Raw genomic sequence first — 21,463 nt, 5'->3', positions numbered from 1 at the left:
ATCTATCTATCTATCTATCTATCTATCTATCTATCTATCTATCTATCTATCTATCTATCTATCTATCTATCTATCTATCTATCTATCTATCTATCTATCTATCTATCTATCTATCTATCTATCTATCTATCTATCTATCTTCTCCATCACTCTGCTCCTGTTCACCCACTAAGGCCCTCTGATTGTGGCCATCTTGTTGTGTCTGACACTAACCTGCACTCTATGGGTGACAGCAAGGACTTCAGCTGTACAGTGCCCTGACTTTGGAATGACCGCTGAAATTAATTAAATCATCTGATTCAATTCATCTCTTTAAAAAACAACTTCAAACTTACCTGTTCAGGACGGCATTTAACTTAACCTGACATTCTGCCCCGTCATTCAGTTTACCTCTCTGTCCAGATGCTCAGGGTAATTTGTGTGCGTGTGTGTGTTATATCACAAATAATATTATTCGTTTCAGGCATTAGGCATTTCTTTTAGTATTGAATTTAGCATTTCACTCTGGTCTATTGCTTTTTATTCTATTTAATGTTTTGTATCTCCTGTATTTATCTGTTTAGTGTTCTATGTACAAATACTTGTACCCAATGTTACATATACCCTGCTGTTTAAATAAGCACCTTAAGCATGGGAAACGTATTATATATGTAAATACAATTTATTATTATTATTATTATTATTATTATTATTATTATAGCGCACAGACTTTGGAATTACCATCCAAAATTAGTAAGATCATCTGACTCAATTCATTCCTTTAAAAAACAACTTGAAACTCACCTGCTCAGGTCGGCTTTTAACTTAACCTGACATTCTGACCTGTCGTTCAGTTTAACTCTCTGCCCAGATGCTCAGGATAATTTGTGTGTGTGTTATATCACAAAAAATATATTTGTTTCAGGCATTTCTTTTAGTATTGAATTTAGTATTTCACTCTGATTTATTGTGTTTTATGTTATTTAATGCTTTGTATCTCCTGTATTTATCTGTTTAGTGTTCTATGTACAAATACTTATACCCAATGTTACATATACCCTGCTGTTTAAATAAGCTCCTTAAGTATGGGAAAGGAACTATGTAAATAAAATATTATTATTATTATTATTATTATTATTATTATTATTTTTTTTTTTTTTTTTTTTTTATTTAATTGATTTTACTGTAATCATTCCATACAAATAGATCAATTTTTACAAAAATAGGACTGAAAACAAATCAACCCCCACCCCTGAAAAAGAGAGATTATTATTATTATTATTATTATTATTATATTATTATTATTAAGTTAGATTATCGATGGAAGCTTCTTACTTATTTTTCACAATATCTGGTGAGGTTATGGCCACTGATCCTTAATGCAAAAACTCTGCTGTAAAATGCAGTTGTAGATCCTTGAGATCTAATCTAATCTAAAAATGTACATACAGTACATATAAAAAAATGTGTGTGTTTTTTAAGAATTTGTGTAGTATGGGATTTGGATGTACTGTGTGATCCTGAGTCCATCTTCCTTGCTGCTTAACCAGGGCAATCAGTGGGTGCAAATCAAAAACAACACCTGAACAGGACGCAAGTACCTCGCTGGGTAATGAATCCTGATGTTCATCATCTGCTCGATCAGAGGCATGACTGAAAAGGCTAATATAAAGTAAAAATTTATTTATAAAGTGCTTATCACAGACAGAGGTCACAAAGTGATGAACAATAAAATGTAAAATAAAACCTAGAATAAAATAAAATATTAAAACAAAAAAATACAGAGCAAAGACGACAGCACTATTCAAAAGCCATTCCAAGAACAGAAGCGTCCCACGCAAGCCCAGAGACCGTCAGGAAACAACATGGTGATGATTAAATCCGTATTTGGACAAAATACAATGGGGATTCAATCCATAAAACAAAGCCAGATGAAATGAATTCTCACCAACAAAAAACACTGTGCTTTCCCCATGTCCTGCATCTTTCCGTCTTCTCTGAGGTGGACCAATCAAAGTATACCAGAGGTGAGCAGGCATTGTCGATAGATGAGGAGACATTTTCTGTTCACCCAGGTCATTTGGCAGCAAGTTGACTGTTAAAATAGTGCTCGGCGATCATGACAAACAAAGCAACATGCTGGACTGATATACAATAAGCAACAAAAAAGAAAAGCTAAAGTAAAGCTGACAGCAACAGATGGCATACACCAGTGCCATCTTGTCAAAAAATATATATATATATTTATATAAAATAATATTTGTATCCTCTAAATGATTTAATGAAATACTTTGGAAGGTGTTTCATTGCACATCTCGTTTGAGGTATTCTTAAACACCGAACAGTGAACATACTGGGCGTGACAGCCGTTAGCACCAGGCCTTAAAAGGGTCCTCTGGTAATCTCATTACTGTAAGGGCTTCAAACAGTGCAAATGTCCTCACTGAGAAGCTGCCACATTTCACCCCAGGACATACTCAAGTACCAAATGGAAACACAATCATTTTCTTTACTGACCATCCAAAGTGTCAATAAAATGATTCATGTAAACAAGTGTCAGTAGCAAAAGTTAGCCAGGATGCAGAGGAATGGCACCCACTAATTAATGCTTTAGTCTTTTACACTGTTGTTTTTGTAACGTAATTAAAATGGAAATCCAATTGATTTCAGGTCTTGTGGTTAATGCTGTCATGGTGCCAGGGCTGCTGGCACCAACAAGTGTCTCCAGGACAGAAGTCCATGTGTGTGGTCTTCATGACCGTTGAACACATCGCCTAGAGCAAACAGAAACTGGAAAACCATTACTGTGCAGCAAAACGTCAAGGAAGGATCAAGGATTCCATGTTCTTTGAACCCCAAAGTGTCCTGCTAATTTTAGCACCATTCCCAAAAACTGGATTTCTAACAATAGTGCTCAAATACTTGAAGTCTGATGGAAGCAGCACGGGGGTGTCTTTGTTGTACTGGAGCTTGAAAAAAAGAAGATTAGGTAAAAGCAGGAAGGTCTTCCTCGAAGCTGCTTTATCCAGTCTTTCTTTAAATTTTGACACAAGTGATGAGCCCCCATTGGCCCAACAGCACCTTAACGTGTGTGGAATGAAGTTATGAGTAGGTGATGGTGACAGGTCCTTCGTGAGGCTGTGTTTCTTCTGTCGATAGGGGAGGCAGATTCCACCCTGCAAAACCAATACTTTTGTCATATATTTCAAATGTGGTTATTTATATACTGTAGCTGCCATGTTTATCCACAACCACCTGCAAATTGAAGGTGTGCAAAGGTTATGCCCACCACCAGTGCTGGTGCTAGGTTATTTTGCACCCTGGGTCAAGTTTATTAGTGCACCAACTGACTTCTCACCGTTTTTCCCACCCTTATGATCTGCACCCTAGGTGAATGTCTAATTTGCCTCAATGGTGGTGCCGGCCCTGCCCACCACACAAGTATCAAATATCCATTCATTTTTAGATCCAATGTCTTTCAGTGGAGTGTCATGTGTAAGCAGAACCTGCTCGGCATTATCAGGTACCAGCCTTGGAGCCTCTCGTAGAAACAATTGCTTAGATCCCACACTAAAATCTTGCTCAAAAGGCAAAAACAATGTACGTGCAAAATAATCGACTTTACAAATCTATATGTATGGCACTGTTTCACACCAAGTTTCTTTATACATTTCAAATCAACTTAAAACTAGGCCTTCGTGCACACATCTCTGGCTGTCAGTAACCAGTGTCACACACATGCACATGGGAGGCAGCTAAAGGGCTCAAATGGGTGTAATTACGAGGGATATCCAGAAAAAAAGGTTACAAGTGCCCTGGAGGGTGCAGGGAATTTTTTTTTTCGAAGGTTGGCATACCTGCGTGTAGGGGGGTCCTAACAGTCAAAATAAGCCCGGGACCGCGTCAGTCAGTTGTGAAATGTCATCACAGCAAGCCAGTTCATCAACCTCTGCTGAGGCCGTTTGCTCCACCTACTGCCGATGCGAGATTTGTTCGGCCATCAAGTTCCTCACTTTGCGTCGCGAATCCATGGCCGAGATCCATCGTCAGCTTGTGGAAACCAAACTGAAAGAATTCTTGGGTGGGAAACGTTTTTCCTACGATGAGGAGGTGAAGGAGACAGTGGAGAAGTGGCTTTCAGAGGTGGAGTGGAGCGTATTCAACGAGGGTATAAAAAAGCTGGTGCCCAGGCTGAAGAAGTGCATTGAAGTTGACGGCGATTATGTTGAGAAATAAACACATATTTTGGAACCTACCCTGTAAATTTGGTTGAAATATATTCATTTTTCGATTTTTAACAGCTGTTGTAACCTTTTTTTCTGGATATTCCACGTACATGCAGGACCAGCAGATGGCAGTGTTCAGTGAGAATTTCTTTTTTTCCTCTGCAGACCAGCCAAAGAAAATCCCACCTGAGTCTAAGGATGTCATTTCCGGTTCCGGCCATTTTTGAAATCACTTCCTCCAACTCACTTATATAATTGCCATTTTCATTTTGTTTAGCAGTTCTGTTTTAAAGTTCTGTCTTGACTTCTCACTGCATTTATAATGGCTAACATGGTACAATACCCTAAGACTATGAACTCAAGTCTGTAAAGACATCCATTCATCCATTATCCAACCCGCTATATCCTAACACAGGGCCACGGAGGTCTGCTGGAGCCAATCCCAGCCAACATAGGGCATGAGGCAGGAAAGCCCCCCGCTGTGCGCACACACACACCCCTACACACCAAGCACACACTAGGGACAATTAGGATCACCAATGCACCTAACCTGCATGTCTTTGGACTGTGGGAGGAAAACACAGGCACAGGGAGAACATGCAAACTCTACGCAGGGAGGACCCAGGAAGCAAACCCAGGTATCCTAACTGCGAGGCAGCAGTGCTACCACTGTGCCACCGTGCCGCTCCTGTAAAGACAAGTCTTTTGTCAAATCTACTTGTTTCACGCATATGGGGTTGCTTCCCCGAATCTTTTGTTGTTTCTTGTTGTCTTCTTTTCAAACCAAGTATCACTAAAAAAATGACTTTTTTGGATATTCATGGTCTAATCACCGTATATATTTGCCCATTTTGCTGAGGAATGCCTTCTTGACAAAGTAAGGGCACAATACAGAAAATGAAACTTCAGTGAATGTAAACTTGAAGAGTGTCAGGAGTAATTTGTGACAGATGGGTATCAGCAAGAGTGAAAGGGAAGGTCTATAGGATGGTAGTGAGACCAACTATGTTATATGGGTTGGAGACGGTGGCACTGACCAGAAAGCAGGAGACAGAGCTTCAGGTGGCAGAGTTAAAGATGCTAAGTTTGCATTGGGTGTAACGAGGATGGACAGGATTAGAAATGAGGGCATTAGAGGGTCGGCTCAAGTTGGACAGTTGGGAGACAAAGTCAAAGAGGCGAGATTGTGTTGGTTTGAACATGTCCAGAGGAGAGATGTTGATGGGAGAAGGGTGCTAAGGATAGAGCTGCCAGGGAAGAGGAAAAGAGGAAGGCCTAAGAGAAGGTTTATGGATGTGGTGAAAGAGGACATGCAGGTGATGGGAGTGACAAAGCAAGATGACGAGGAGAGGAAGATATGGAAGAAGATGATCTGCTGTGGCGACCCCTAACAGGAACAGCCGAAAGAAGAAGAAGTAGTAGTGAATGTAAACTTGAGGTATTCCCAACTAGTAGAGAACTGCAAAAACAGTCTTTTTTGATGGTCTTTCTGCGTGAGTCACAAATAAAAAAAAAAAACCCAAGAGTGGGAGCAGCTGAGTGGATAGAGGAACAGTGCAGTGCTATCATGCAGCCAACATAAATCTGTTGAGGCATTTTTGAGATTTTGGGGTATTTCATTTTTTTATGCAAGGGAGTTTCTACCCCTAAACACTGATAATGTCAAAATGTCCTTTCTTAGCAGATAACTACTGACCCAGATGTTCAATCCTGCCAAAAATCTTTTCAGCTAAATGACAAATAGTGACTGACTGAGTGAGTCAGTCAATCAATGTTGCATCATACATATATAGATTCCATTGTTTTCCTTCTTAGCCACGTGTTTTGCATACATCTAAATGTATATTACATTACTTTGTCATATTTTGGCAAATAAAAATCTAACAACAACAAAAAACAAATATAGAAAACCTTCCGGTAAGCAAATTGTCTTCTTGGGAAGCTTTTATCAAATGTACATGTTTATTTTATTATTAATTAATTAATAATGTTAATTTTATTAATTAGTACTATGAATTTAATACTATTAATTAATAACATTAATTTAATTAAGAATACAAATTTTTTATTAATACTTTTATTTATGTTACAAGTGGGACCGTATTAGATTTAGGGGAGACTAATTGGTTGCTAAGACCAGCACTGTTAATGTTGAAATCAGTAGGGCTTCTCATAACAATTGTCATGCTACAGGCTTATAACAGTAATAAATGATTGTATTTTATTCTTTGGTTTTCCTTTTGTTCTTTCATTCATTTAAAGTAGACCTGCACTTGGTGGATTAATTAGGTAATTCTGCACTCATCTTGTCACATTCTCATTAGGCGCCAACATTTTGTGGCTTAGTTGACAAATGTAACTCTTGGTTGCTAAGGGGTGTGCCACCAGAAGCCATGGGCAATTTGTCATAGACATGTTGTGATTAGATAAAAAGCTAGACTCCTAGGCATTATCTGAGGGCTTCAGAGAGATCTTTTGATCTTGACATGATGACACCACACATGACAATAGCAAAGAAAATACCAGACCCTCAGTATCAGTCAGTCATTTTCTTATTCACTTAGACCCTAACACAGGGTCATGGGGGTCTGCTAGAGCCTATCCCAGCTAGCATAGGGCACAAGGCAAGAACAAACACTGGATAGGGCGCCAGTCCATCGCAGGGTAAACATAGTGCGCACACACACAGACCAGTCACACAGTAGGACCAATTTACGATCAGCAACTAACCAAACAAGCACGTCTTTGGACTGTGGGAGAAAACCAGAGCACCTGAAGGAAACCCATGCAAACACTGGAAGAACATGTGAACTATACGCAGGGAGGACCTGGCATGTGAACCCTTGCCACCTTACACTACCACTGTGCCACCCCCCTCAGTATCTGTACCTTAAATAAGACAGTCAGGTCCACCTGCAGACTCCCTAAGCAGGTTCTTATCATTGGCACCTCATCTGGAACACCTGGTTCTAATTTGATGGATGCAAAGTATTGATAAATGGAGGGGTGGACTTACTTTTTCCACTTAACAAAACTGTATTTTTGTTAATTTGGATTATGAAAATGAATGCATCATGTCAGTTTGACATGTTATTTGTTCAGGTATATCACCTTTATTTATGGGCACTCGTGGTATAAACATCTGCTGTTTGCCTGTTTAAATATGTTAGAACAATTCCCATTCATTTTATATGACTGGAGCACTCTGTGACCAGCCACAACAAAATCAAATGAATAAATGCATCTGAAGGTTGCACCACAAATATATTTTCCAAGGGTGGCATTAGACTACACAACTTCTAATCAGAAAGCACGTAAAACTAAATGACTTCACTTGCTGGGTCTCATTGCCTTGAGGGTGTCAGATTACAAAAATATTTTTTGCAAGAGATTATGGATTACATGACTCCTACATATGATGAATTAGCAGAGTTTCAAATTTCCAAAGTATTGTATACTTGCCACATTTTACACCGTGCTGTCGGACAGTGCCACTGGATATATATACTTTTTTGCAAGTATGGTGAGTTCAGAAATAGTCTTGGCCCTCTATTTCCTGTCTCCATTCTGTCATGGTACAACAGACATGAGACATTAAACAGAAAAACTCGATTCCGTTTGCCGGAGTAAACCCGTAAAGACAAACATGAAAACATCACACAGAAGGTATCCCAGTCAGGACCTGCATCGAATTAAGATATAAGATCTGAGATTTGGGCCGACCACAGAGTGTTGCAGGCAACTGACCAGAGCACTACAGAAGCACAAAAAATAAAATCCCTGTAGCCAGGGCAAATACTGACCAAAACGACCTCTGGAGGTTCGTGGGCGGTTAACCGCAAAATAAGAAACTGTGAGGAAGGCCATTGTGCAAAGTAGCAATCCAGCCAGAATGTATAGGCAAGCTATCAAGGTGGTCCAATACCATCCTAAAACAAAAAAAAAAAAGAAGAAAAATCTCAGCATTGATATGGGTTAGTCATCCAGCAAATATTATTTCATTATATTAAAATGTGATAAGGCTGATCCAAGCAACTGCAGTCCAGTAAGCTTAACATGCACCACGGGGTTAATTATTGGAAACAATTAGTCAAGTCCACAAGTATTTGGACAGCGACATTATTTTCATAATTTTGGTTATGAATGCCAACACAATTGATTTGAAATTAAGCAATCATTATTTGAATGAAGTGTAGACTTTCAACTTTAATTTAAGGGGTTTACCAAAAATAGCATATGACCCATTTAGGAATGATAGCCATTTTTATGCAAAGCTTCCCCCCGCTCCCTGTTTCCAAGAGCTCAACAGTATTTGGACATTTGACTGACCAGCTGTTCCATGGCCAGATATAAGAAGGTCCCTCATTATTTCATTCACTATTAAGCATGTAGAAGGTCTGGAGTTGATTCCAAGTGTGGAATTTGCAATTGGAAACTGTCACTGTGAACTCTCAATATGAGGTCCAAAGAGCTGACCATCATTAGGCTGAGAAAAGAAAAACAAAACCATTTAGAGAGATCAGAAACAGCAGGGGCCTCATGTATAAACGGTGCGTACGCACAAAAATGTTGCGTACTTCCATTTCCACACTCACATCGCGATGTATAAAAACTAAACTTGCCGGAAAGCCATGCACATTTTCATGCCAGCTAAATGCTTGGCGTACGCAAGTTCTCCGCTCGGTTTTGCAAACTGGCGGCACACAGCGTCAAAGCAGTGCATTTGTTCCTGTGTGGTTTCCCTTTCTTTTTTAGATCCACATCCCTGATACAGCTTTATCAAATACACTGAAAATTAACCTCATATTGTTTATTAGTTTAAGGCATCTGATTGTAATTAACCTGTAACAATATAATGGTCCACGGAATGGACAAACTATTCCAAATACCTTAGCTGCTTTAGCGTTGTTACTCTCACTGCATCTTCTTCTTTCAGTTGCTCCCGTTAGGAGTTGCCACAGCGGATCATCTTTTTCCATGTTACTCTCACTGCACCACTCGGAGTATTTATATCACTGTATCTGTGTGTGGAATCACAGCTCTACAGCAGCTGATCAGAAAGAGAATTATCGGTATACAGCATCAAGCACACGCTGCCTCAGCCATGCTGTCTACTTGAACTGCTTCTATACGACAAACGCTTCAGAGTCTTTCCTGTACAGATCTCGTGGCTCAGAAACAGCTTCATCCCAAGAACTATAAACACACTCAATCAGTCCATCAAGTGCTCCTTATAGAGCTGTTTGTACTTATAAGTACAATTACCTAACTGTTAACTTGCTATACAGTTATAATATTGCACAACCTGAGCCTCTTTATAAAGCGTGTATTTACATATGATGACGATATCAATTTTAAGATGAAATGCAGCAAAATATGTTTATTACATTATACAGATAAAATGTTAACATCATTTAAATAATCTATATTGTTAATAATTAAACATGTGAGGATACGGTGGTGCAGCGCTAGCAAGGAACTGGTGCCTGTTCAGGGATTGTTCCTGTCTCACGCTGTATTCTTGCTGGGACTGGCATGACTCTGGAAGGATAGATGGATAGAATAATTAAACATGTACTATGAAGATATTCCAATGTTCCTTAAAAGTTTTGAAGAATCGGCATTCTCAGCTTACAGATGGCTTAACGTCTATTACAGAGCTGATTGTTTGGCAATTGGGTAATTTCAGAAAGAAAAGGAAAGACAGGAATTAGAGGATAGTACGTTTGAGAGAGACAGTAATACTGCAATAAATAATGTCATCGAAGGTCGCACATGGCACAGCAAGCATCTTGCGGGAGGGCAGGAACAATCACTGGACGGGGCGCCAGCTCGTCAATATCAATGCGCAACCATGTTCCCATGTTTAATAATATGCTTTAACTCCTATCATCATGAAAATGATATCAAGTATACATCTCAGTATTTTAGTTATTCAGAGAGCCGTAATATCACGAATGTAATGGACTCTGTGTCCAGTTGGAGGAAGAGAGCCAGTTTAAGAAGCACGTAGTGATTCACACACATAGAGCACATAGAAAGACACATACAATACAAAGCATTTAACGTACTACTTTAGTTACGATGGTATTTGAGAAACTAGTAAATTAAACGATTTAAAGATGTTTATGATGTTCTACTTTAATGACAAAATAAATTATGCAATTAAGGTGGAAATTTTGAGATTAAAGTTGACATTTGAAGCTTTTTTTGCCACTGTGTGCCTATTTTTTGTCTTTTTTCTGTATCCTAATAAGCTTTCATATGACACTCAGACGGTGGGCTATGACTCATTTTTCATGATGACTTTGATATCTGACAACTTTTTTATTTCGGGCACTGTGCGACTTTGTGAACTTGAGCTTTTGAGTTTCTCCGACACTCTGTGTCACTCGATCAGCTTCCTTTTCTTGTTTATACCACTGTTTAAACCAACAAATAGTATGTTTTTCCTTTGCCTCCATTTGGTATTCGCTGAAATTCTTCTATTTTCCCCCGTGCTTTTGCCATTGCCTTTTTACAGAACGCTGAGCTTTAAGTGCTATTTATATTGATTAACATATTCAAAGAGGCGTAATTCTGGGAGGAGTTTGGGGAGTAGCAAGAGGCGCGTGCATGTGCGTTACTTTTCACGCTGACCGATATTTATTTAGCGGAAGTACATGGAAGTTGGCGAATACACAGATTCATGCATCTGGATTTTTTTGTGCGTACGTACATTTTCGCTTTTGTCCGTACGCCATGTTATAGTGTGAATTCTACGCACAGCGTTATGCATGAGGCCCCAGGAGAGGTCAAAATCAACAATTTGGTACATTCTAAAACAGAAGGAACACACTGGTGAACTCAACAACACCAGAAGGTCTGAAAAACCAAAGAAGACAACTGACTCGGATGATCTCAGTATTCTGTCCTTGATGAAGAAGAACCCCTTCATGATATTTAGCCAAACCAAGACCACTCTCTGGGAGGTGGACCTGTCAGTGACAAAGTGTGTAATCAAGAGAAGACTTTATGAAAGTAAAAACAGATGGTTTACCACAAGGTGCAAACCACTGGTAAATCTCAAAGAAAACAGTTTTTAAAATGCTGCAAAACTGATAGGACGATGCTTTACAGTACAGACAGAGTCACACACGTGCACATGGTAGGCAGTCTAAGGGCTTAACTGGAAATAAGACGCAGAGTCGGGGTTTAATGAACTGCACTAATGCTTTTTCTCCCTTTTCCACAGACCATCAGAAGGGAAGCCCATCTAGAACTCCACCCACTTCTGTTGCCAGACCACACCCTCCTACAGACCTCACTTCCGCCTAAGAACCCGCCTCTTCCTGCACAGCACCTATAAGACGAATCCCTCCACACTTCACTTCAGTCTCTGTGTTGACTCAGTCTGCATTGAATACTCTTCCTAACGTTCATTTCCTTCATGGCCAACAATATAAGGGGTGCATCCCCCAAACCTTTTTGCTTTGTTTACAATGGACAATAAGCCAAACCATACTGTGACAGCAAACCAAGTGCTTTTCAAGGCAAAGAAGTGGAATATTTTTCAATGACCAAGTCAATCAAATGATCTCAACCCAATTGGACATGCGTTTTACTTGCTGAAGACAAAACTGAAGGTGGAAAGTCCAACAGACAAGACGGCTGCAGTAAAGGCCTGGCAAAGCATCACTAAGTTGGAAACTCAACACTTGAAGATGACCATCAGTTGAGACTTCAGGCAGTCTTTGAGTGTAAAGGATTTTTCAACCAAATATTCAAAACAATCGTTATGATTATTTTAGTTTGTCCATATACTTCTTGAGCCCTTGAAAATAGGGGAACCATGTATAAAAATGACTGTCATTCCTAAACGGCTTATGTGAAAATTTTGTTCAACCCCCTTCAATAAAACTTAAGGGAAGATTATGCAGAAATGTTGGAATGTTTTTTCTAAGAACCACAGACACATGGAAAAAGTGACCAAGTAGTATGGTGGAGTGTATAACTTTGGGAACATTCAAATCTTGATTTGATGTTATTTTGAACAATCTGGGAGAATAGGTTGGGTGAGCTTGTTGGTCTGAATGTTCACATCATAATGGTTGTAGAACTGTTTTTCGCATTGTGTAATACAGTGGCCGAGTGGTCAGCCCTGCTCCCTCACACCTGCTGTCTGTTAGGATTATAGCCTTTCCCCTGTGTCCATGTGCTATTTCACCCAATTCCAGGCAGGTCAGGCTATTTACTAACTCTAAAGTGTCCAGTGTGAGTGAGTGTGAGTGTGTGCCATGCGGTTCACTGCTGTCCCAACCTGGGCTGATTTCTCCTTTGTCTGCTTTTGGCATTAGAGAGTTCAACTACCTTCAGCTCTATAGTGGAAACACTGAGTGGAAAGCATGGATGGACAGACTCACTACACTGTACACTGGGACAGGGTGATTTTATGATGGCATACAAGCTGTTTTTTGAGATGTGTATAATCACAAGTGGGAATTTTCACATACAAGTCAGATAATATAACACTCTCAGGTCCATATTGTATTACTGTATTACACAGGGTGTGAGAGCCTCTGCAAAGGCAGCACAGGAGGAAGGTGGGAAACAGCCCTTAAAATAGTGCTAGTCCATCACAGGCCATAATTTACTACTACTAATTTACCTAAAATTTGTAAATATGGGGCATAAAATAAACCCCACAGAGGCACAGGGAGAATGTGCATACTCAACATCCAGGTGCGAGATTTGAACTGAGGATACAACAGCAGTGAGGTGTCAAAACTACTACCCCTCATGCTACACACAAGATCACTTGTTAAGAAGGGTATCAACATGTGTGATATTGTAATAAAATGGAGTTTAAATCAACAACCACACATTTTAGAAGAAAGCAGCACAAATGATAAGAGACATTAATGGACATACCTTCGCAATTTCCACTAGTGTCCTGAAAAATAAAGACATAAATATAATGAAACTCTGTACAAATTCATTGTAAGTTAATTCAGTTTAGTGGCAACCTGCAGCTGCCATGTAACACCAAAATAAAGGCTAGATATTATATAGTGCCTTTAAATCTATCTATCTATCTATCTATCTATCTATCTATTATATAGTGTATCTATCTATCTATCTATCTATCTATCTATCTATCTATCTATCATGGAAGAATAATTTTAGGGTAACATAGCTTATATCTTAAAGAAATAGCATAAAGGGTTCATGAATGTCAGAAACTTTTGGAGGCATGTCAAGAGGCCAGATAGGGGTCAGGTCGGCGGTTCTCAGCCTGTGGGGCGCGCAAAGATGTGAAAAAAAGGAAACAAGAATGGAAAATATGAAAAATACATCTATTGAAACCAAAACAAATTAAATTAAACTACATTCTGATACTAGAAAAATAAATAGAGTTAGATAAATGTCGATAAAAGTTAAGTAGGTATAATAAAACTTGTAGTGATGTATCGGCAGCAAAATATAGGAATACATTTTATTATGGTTTTAAAAAAACGTTAGGGGTCGCGATTAAAACTGTTATGAAAACTCGGGTCGCAAATACATAAAGGTTGAGAAATGCTGGGTCAGGTGAACAACAAAATATACGGAAAGATGACTTAGAGATGACTAAGAAATCAGCTCACATCCTATAAAACAACTAGAATGGACAGTTGTTATATGCACAGAAATTTTCAAGAGTGGTAGGTCATCTCAAAAGGTATAAGAAAAACCAGAATATAATATAATAGACTTTTGTTTTATATAAATCATTTGGGTGTAAACCAATGAACCAACCAGAGTAAATGTATGCATTAATTGACACTGTATGTAAACTCAATAGTTTATAAAATGAACCTTTATTCTTTGTTTCTCTGATCATTCTGACCAGGCTGTAACGGACTGCTTTTGATGAACGCTCCCTCTAAGGCATTTTGCTGAGGAGTAATTAATAGATACCATGAACAGCTTTCCTCGTGCCTGATTACTGATTTGTCCTGTTAAGGGATGTTTCGGAAATAAAATGTTAAATGTATACCACACTATTATGTAGTGCCTTTTCTATCTATCTATCTATCTATCTATCTATCTATTATATAGTGCCTTTCATTATCTATCTATCTATCTATCTATCTATCTATCTATCTATTTTGTTAAGTGTTAAGTATTATAAAACAATGTGTAATACTAAAGAATTTGAAAAAGTGTGGGGAGTGAAGCGGGTGCTGTGCTCCATTGAGGAGGGGCAACTAAATATTTGGAATAATAATGAACAGCTGGTATAGAATTGTCATGTTAAATGTTGTAACGATTGTTTTGAGTATTGAATATTTACTTCAAACTTGTGTACTTGACTTAATGTGTGGTGTAGGAGGAGTGTACAAGGGAATAGTGGAGGAGTGAAAACTTTTGGATTTTGATTAATGTGTACCTATCAGCGCGTGCTCCTAACCTCTCTATTTACTTATTAAGGAAAATTATTTAAATTTGTGTGCGGGGGTAGGAGGCGTGTACAAAGGAGTAGTGGATGAGTAAAATGATTATGGATTTTTTTCTTGTTTAAAATATGTATCTATTTACTTATCAAGATAAAATATTTAAATTTGTGTGCGGTGTAGGAAGCACGTAATGGGGAGGAGTGGAGGAGCAATGTAATTATTAACTTTCTTGAGAAATTGTTATTTATATTGATGTGTTCATGTTTTTATTATTGTGAAAAATAAAGTGTATATTAATAATACAAAATATCACTTTTACTTGCACAAGGTGCCATATGACATCGGCTGATCGATGTGCCGTGCTCTGACAGACTGATCTACCAAGTCATGTCCGGGGTGCCTGTTTCTTCACAGATGGATCATCCTCTTGCTCTGCTCTTCATGAGAAAAGCCCTCACTTTTCCAGTTCAGTGCTATCATGCATTGGTCTTTGTTACACCATTCATACTAAAACATGGTTTTGCCTGTTCCACTGGGGGTTTGTACGGAAATAAAAGGACAGGTTTAAAGCAAAGTAATAACCCAGCAACAAACATCAGTCTATTACAAATCCGGAAGCCGTTTCCTCTCCTGCTATGATCAAGAAACAGGCGAACGCCGCGGAATGCCCCATGGATTTCTTACGTCACAAAACTGCGACAGAGGTTCTTTGTTAACTAGACTTCCTGGATACGTGCATGCAGTGTGCGCGTCTTGTGGTTTTACATCTGAGGTTCGGAAGGTTTTTTTCTGGGATATTTTACGGCCTTGTGTGCAGTTTTAACTTTCTAAGTACAGAAAAGGAAGAAAGCGAACAGACTTGACTGACGTGAACATTTTTATTTTTGCCTAAGTCCTCCTTTCCCTAGTTAAGACAGTTTATATGTCACCTTGTTTGGCGTGTTACATGCTTTTCGTGTACAGTGGGCTGTCAGCTTCCTTCAGTAGCTTTGCCGAGTTTTACGGTGGCAATTTGTATCTACTCCATAATGTTATGAAGAGTGATCAGATGAATTGCAATTAATTGCAAAGTCCCTCTTTGCCATGAAATTGAACTTAATTCGAAAAAGAAAAATCCGTCAGGATTCGGCCCAGAGGTTGATTGACAGCATGTCGGGGCGAATTGCAGAGGTCTTGAAAAAGAAAGAAGGGCCAACACTGCAAATATTGACTCTGCGCATAATCTTCATGTAAATGTCAGTAGATGCTTTTTAAACTTAATGCCATAGAAACTTCTGACAGCATCAACTAAAAACACTGAAGCAGCAAACTTTGTGAAAACTAATACTTATGTCATTCGCAGAATTTTTGGCCACGAATGTATGCGCTTAATTTTCTCTCCAATATCAAAAAAGAAAACATAATTGAAAAGGGGTATTTACCGCCTAAAGCTCCGAAAAGTGCCAGTTCTTCATGTTGCCATACAGACAGCATGTGTTGCATTTAAAAATTACTCTTTAATTCCACCTGGGGGAGTAAATGCTAACATTACTCAAAAGTTATTGTCTGCTTTTACATGCATTTTTATTTCTATTTAATATATTTTTTTGTATCAGTATACTGCTGCTGGATTATGTGAATTTCCCCCTGGGATTAATAAAGTATCTATCTAAAAGGCTTGGTATTTTCTTTAGGGTGACAATTCGAAGCGGGTATTAACCTTTATGAGGTATCTGGATGCGATTATGAGACAGTTTAGCCATTAGCTAAACAAACGGGTGACAAATGGACTGAGTGGTCTCCTTGTTTGTGAGATTTTGGGAAGGTACAGTGTCAGCAGCTCCAGATTTTTCGTGTCGGCTGGGCAGCCCAGAATGATCGTGAGACCTTGGGCATAATCATAAGAATTGGTACCGGTAAATGAACAATTGCGGGTATGTAATTCGGGTATCAAACAGCTGTGAAACACAAGGGGAGTGAGAAAATGGATGGGGGCTTGTATTACTATCCATATATTTGCCTCGTATTCTGTGACGCGCTTTCCAGAACTCTGTCATTGTTAATTTTAAATGGCTTAAATGCATCCATCCATCCGTTTTCTAAACCCGCTTTATCCTGAGCGGGGCGCTGGGGGGTCTAACATAACAGCTAGCAGTGGGCACAAGTCAGGAACAACACCTGAGCAGGACGCAAGGGAGTCACGTACAGTGGAGTGATAAGCATGGAACAAAGAGCAAAGTGCCAGTAAAGGGTACACACACACACACATACATACATACAGAGGTTCACTTTAGGTCCACGTGTGACATTTTAACAGTGCGATCTTACAGTGGAAATGAAACCCACTGCAGACCCCACACAGAAAGCACCTCGGGTTCAAATGAAAATGGGAGCAAAATATCTTGAGGCTTTGAACACAATGGATTCTGTCAGGTGGAGTACTGGAGGCCATTGGGTTCAGTTCTGAGGATATGTGAGTTTTGTTTGGAGGATGGAATGAATGTCAAGTTCGGGGATATTGTATTAATGTGGTTTTATAGGACTGAAGGGAACACCAACATCTCATTAATAGTCTTGTGTGTGTGTTTCGAACGGTATTAGAGAAAAATAATAATTACTCGTGTAAGTACAACGTTAAAACTGCTACCCTGACTTATTTTTCCCAGTTTATTTAAATCCATCCATCTTCGTAACCCACTTATCCAGGGTACGGTCGCTGGAAGCTGGAGCCTATCATTTAGAACAATATAAAAGGTTAAGCACAGTATTTTTTATTTGATAATAAAGTTAATATACAAGCATAAAAGCTAGTTTACTGTTGGTAATGGATGAGTACCAATACTTCCTATATGCGTAGAGAATTCAGTTAATGCCTTTCCAGATTCTTGTTTACGGCGTCTAACCAGAGTTAATAAACACAGACCCATACACACAGGTAAATTCCAAGGCTGAAATTCCGCCAGAGGGCAGCAGAAAATAGGCTTAGCTTGCACCAGCAACATACGTATCTGTACATATATTAAATATAGTATATTTATAGTGGCATATCAAATACGATATTCATGTCTATATTTTAGATAGTGATCTACCTGGCAGCATCGGCGCTGTAGTAGCGCGGCTGCCTCGCAGTAGAGCTCATGCACTTTTGGTGGGGTTTCGTTGCTAAATTAGCTTTATCGCGTTTTTTTTTTCACCCTGTTTTTTGTTCCTGTGATTTGCTTGCTGAATGGTTGGTTGGATCTGTCTGTCTGATAAAGTGCGTTACCACACAAGTGGCATGTCTATCTGAGGCATCACAGTGGAAAACGCTGCATCTTTAATCTTAATGGATCTAGCATATTTAGTTCAAACCATGCACCTGCTCACTTGTGGATTTTGCACGTTCTGTCCATTTTTTTTTTGGCGAGGATTTTTCTCCCACATCTCCAACGACAATGAAGGTTATATTAATTGGCAATTTAAAATTGTCCGTTTATGTGAATGGTCGAAGCAAAGAACCGGCATCCCGTCTGGGGTTAATGTCTTTCTTGCATACTTCTTTCTGGGATACGCTCTGTCTGACCCACCTTATAATAAGTGCATCAGGGAGTGTTGTATCCATCTTAATTTTTTATACCCTGTATACTGTAAATATAATATGAGATCCTAACTATATTCATTTATTGACACACCTGATAAAGGCTATGCAGGAATGGTTTTGTCTCCAGTATTCTTTCCTGTTATTTCTGCATGGATATAGTGCCTTTCCTATCTATCTATCTATCTATCTATCTATCTATCTATCTATCTAGTACCTTTTATATCTCAATAATTGTTTTGTGAATAAAAACTTAACTGGAAATAGATATGTAGGAACGCTTCCGTACTTGAACAATATTACATTAAGTGCTGGAACAAACGTCTTCTCATGTAAGGTGTTTCAAGATGTTCCAAATATGCATTTATACAGCGTTTCTTTTTTGCAAAATATTTTTAAAAATTCAATTTTGTTTAAAAAGAAAAATTTTTAATGTTTCACTTTGTTAAAGATTGATTAATCATAGATAATCTAAATCTGTTTAATCTAAATCTGATCTATAAATCTTATAGATCAGTTTTGCTGATAAGAACCCTTTTACCAGTCTACTTTTTTAAGATTAGGCAGAATTATATAGATATCAGTTATTTATACAAGTATGCGGGTCTCATAGACTTAAGAGTGTCCTAAAGAAATACATGTACGTACCTCCGAAGTGCTAATCCACACGTTCATCATATTTAACAATGTGCAAGGCTTGGGTGAAGATAAAATAAAGGGAATGCCCAAAGTTTCATCTGTTTTGTGTATTGAAACCCCTCCCCTTTGGAAAGTACCCTCTGTCAAGTCTGTAGATTGACTTTTCTTATAAATGGGGAATTTCCAGGGAATTTTTGAAGTGATGGTCCACGCCTAGTCAACGTCAATTTGATATTTGAGAACTATTTTCAAAAAAGGTTTTCCTATGCACGCAAAAAAACAACAAGCAGTCCGAGCTGAACACATTATTGGTGTATTGTTTCCCTACATCATTTAATTCAATAATAACTTTCCAGGGTTGATTCCAGTCTTTGCCCGATGCTGCCAGAGTAGGCTCAGTGCATCAATTCAAAGCAAGTTAGCCTGTTGACTTACAATTTGTCAGACTCGTTTTTAAGCACCAGGGAGCGCTCTTTCCACGTGATGTTTTTTTCCCGTTCAAAATGTGGAATATTCACTCGTCTAAATAGCGTCCTTCTTTAGATTCAGAATACGGATATCAGCCTATTCTATTACTTATGTTCATATACAAATGGTCTCCTGACACATTCCAGTTAACTTTTTCATATCTTTTCAAGCAAAATTGTGAAGATAATTATTGCCATGTACTTTATTGATTTTATCTTAACATTCACAAACCTGTGTCTCGGGGAGGTGGATCCTCACCCGGCAGCGGCGTCTGCAAAGAATCAAGCAGCCCTGAACAGGAAAAGGAATCCCATCACAGGGTGCCCTGACAAAAGAGCCAATTTAGAGGCATTAGGCAGTAAGTGATGGAGTACTGGCCCACAGGGAGAACCTGCCAACTCCACAAGGATCTACAGTTGGATTTGTGAGTTGCATGTCACTATATTACCTTTCAAAATATGAGAACCCAGAGCTGATTGAAATGTATGCACTTTTTTCGCTTATGTATCTGTATAATTCAACCTTTTTATACAGCGTCATCTACAACATTACAACCTGTTTTAAAAGGCATACATGACTAAAATATATTGCAACGAAAGATAGAAAAGTGAATTGTGTTATGATTCTGGTGCTGTGAAGCAAAATGAGATATAATTAAAATAAATCACAAATCTGCTTATCCGTCCTAGATTTTTGAACCTCCAGCTGAGGGTCGTGATGAGGTTGTGCCTGGTGCTAATGGCAGGAACAAAATCCAGCCCTGAACGGGACGCCAATACACACGTTCAGGATACACACACACACATTGATCATATTCACTTTCCACACAATGTTGTTCCTTCACTAGCTCTTTAATGGAGTTACGTACTGTATGACCCTGTACACGAGTCTAATCAGATCAGTGACAGACACCAATGGTGAGGTTCGTCATCTTTCAGTAAAGTCTTACCATTCAGGCCGGTTGAAGATGCAGTCTGTTTGTTATCACCTTTGATATAAACGTAAAGGTGGTTAGATCATATCGAATAATGGCACGTTCATGGAAATACAAATTAAAATCATACACATTTTAATACGCATCCAAATGTCGTTACTTCAGGGCTGCGAAAATATTCTAATACGTTGACTGTATTATTATTATTATTATTAACTCTGAATTTAATTAGAGTTAAAGTAAAACATACTGGCAATACACTGCTATTAATATAAACATATAACCCGAAAAGCATTTATTAAGAGCATCACTAATACACATTCAGAATCAATACATAATCTATAAACATTCTGAACATAAAATTAAGAGGTTTGCAAAATACATGCTTTAATTAATTTAAGCGCAAGTGTTTTCATTAAGCACTTCACTGAAAAGGCGAGCTGCTCCGGACCTGTCCTCGTACTTACGTCGATTTAATTTAACAATTTACAGCGTTTGAACAGACGGAAAAGTCAAGCAATAGTTAGTAGTTATTGTGTAAAGAAAGAAAAGAAAAGCGACCAATTCCAGCGTTGCCTTCTTTCTCGTAAAATCTGTCCTGACATCGAAACCCCCTCTTGTAGATTCAGCCCCTTTTTTGTTATTTCAGCCTGCAGACGAAAACGAAATTGCACCAAGTATTTTTGAATGTCGAATTCCAGACTTGCATTTTCTCTCTATATATCCTACCCACTAAAACTTATTTAGCTTGTTACGTCACGCGGTTCACGCCTCTGCGCTTTCAATAATTGCTGTCTCCGCCCCTTCAGGAAGGCTTTGTACTATTTTAAGCTTACGTATTGTTAGGGTTTGAAATATGCATTAATCATTAAAACTACTCGCATTTCCCTTCCTATTTGAAATGAAGGGTTGATTTTACTTCCACTGCCTCTAAAGTTTCAATCCCTGATTTGCCTGAAATTATCCTGTGCATTCTTTAGCGAACCCCGAATCCAACTAACTTATAACGCAAAAATATCGCAGACAAAGGCAGGAAAGAATACAAAGTTAAATTATACAGCATATGCCTTTAGGGACGTCTACTTTCATCGGATTCCCTGATCTTTTGTCATATGGTGCTTTATACACTTTTAGAAGAGGGGTGTGCTGCACCCGAACTCAAAAATCACATTGAAACCTCAACTGGAAAAATCTTATAATAATAATAAAAAAAAACAGCAACCCTATTTAAAAATGGGAATAA

General features: G+C 38.6%; 1 long non-coding RNA gene across 1 annotated transcript; it reads right to left on the bottom strand.

Annotated features, from left to right (window-relative positions):
• Positions 1–1,642: 1,642 nt before the first annotated feature.
• On the bottom strand, positions 1,643–20,922 carry LOC120514679. The gene is made up of 4 exons (XR_005630498.1): positions 18,828–20,922; positions 13,116–13,137; positions 8,009–8,134; positions 1,643–3,155 (listed from the first exon to the last, which is right to left on the bottom strand). It is a non-coding gene; the product is annotated as an uncharacterized LOC120514679 (long non-coding RNA).
• Positions 20,923–21,463: the final 541 nt, after the last annotated feature.

This window comes from Polypterus senegalus, chromosome 14 (assembly GCF_016835505.1).
Source record: "Polypterus senegalus isolate Bchr_013 chromosome 14, ASM1683550v1, whole genome shotgun sequence".
In the NCBI taxonomy this organism is placed as follows: Eukaryota; Metazoa; Chordata; class Cladistia; order Polypteriformes; family Polypteridae; genus Polypterus; species Polypterus senegalus.
This window is presented reverse-complemented; position numbering and strand designations above follow the sequence as displayed.